The following is a 1,145-nucleotide window of genomic DNA, read 5'->3' as shown; positions in this document are numbered from 1 at the left end:
CACCAAGGTTGTGGGTTCCATCTGGGTCAGGGCACGTACAAGAGTCAACCAATGACTGAGTGGGACAGCCAGTCGATGCCTCTCTCTCTCTCTCTCTCTCTCTCTCTCTCTCTCTCAAATCAATCCATAAATTTTGTTCTAATTTTTTTTTAAGAGAAGGGTGTTCTCCCCTATCAGGTCAGGGCCAAGCCCCTGGGGAAGGGAGGGGTCGCAGTTTTGGGAAACACAGCATCAGCCAGAGCCTCACAGACCAGACCCCATGGGCCCTAAACGTCTACAAACCAGAGGAGAGCATGGAGCCCGCATCTCCCATGAAATACACAGCCTGGTCGGTGCTCAGTGGTTAGAGCATCAGCCTGTGGACGGGAGGGTCACAGGTTCGATTCCCGGTCAAGGGCACATACCTGGGTCGCAAGTTCAACCCCCGCCCCTGTTGGGCTGCATGTGGGAGGCAACCGGTTCATGTCTCTCTCTCTTTCTCTCCCTCTCTCTTCCTCCCTTCCACTCTCTAAAAATCAATGGAAAAAAATATCCTCAAAATATCCTCCGGTGAGGATTAAAAAATAATAAAAATAAAAGCAATACTCAAGACACCCGGTTCTGAGTGTCACCCCAACACTGGCAGCAGCGGCTGTTCCTGCCGGACCCCAGCGTGCGGGAAGTACCAGGCACACAGTAGGTGCTTAGCAGCCGCGTACTGGACAAAACCGCAAACACCGAGTCAGGGAGGTCTGAGCCTGCACCTGCAGGAACCAGCAGGAGAGGCAGCCGCCTCCCTCAGAAGGACCGGCTCCTGGATGTTTCCCCGAGGGAAGCAGAGGGAGGACCCGAGAGGCTGCGGGGAGGAGGGAGAGGGAGGAGCGGGGTGGCGGCCACAGCGCAGGAGGGGGCGCCGGGCTGTAACTGGGACCCACTTCACCTGCCGCCTCATCCCTCTCAGTGAGCAGTAAGCCTCTTCGAGAGGCCGCATCCCGTGGCGGCTCTGAGAGCAATGAATGTTCTTCTTAAAAATGTGGGAGATTGAACCTCAGTGCTCCAGGCCTCTTGAAATCAATGCCATTGTCCCTGCTCCAATCGGAGCCGCCGGGCGCGCCGGGCAAGGCGGACATGTTGTCAAGAGGGAGACACAGAAAGTAGCCTCTTGG

General features: G+C 56.2%; 1 protein-coding gene across 1 annotated transcript in view; it reads right to left on the bottom strand.

Annotated features, from left to right (window-relative positions):
- Nucleotides 1-1,145, bottom strand: part of PARVB (parvin, beta) — a 44,303-nt gene that overhangs the window by 20,767 nt on the left and 22,391 nt on the right. The window lies entirely within an intron of this gene.

This window comes from Myotis brandtii, unplaced genomic scaffold (assembly GCF_000412655.1).
Source record: "Myotis brandtii unplaced genomic scaffold, ASM41265v1 scaffold138, whole genome shotgun sequence".
NCBI classification, from domain to species: Eukaryota; Metazoa; Chordata; class Mammalia; order Chiroptera; family Vespertilionidae; genus Myotis; species Myotis brandtii.
The sequence above is the reverse complement of the archived record's forward strand: the minus strand, read 5'-3'. Positions and strand labels throughout refer to the sequence as shown.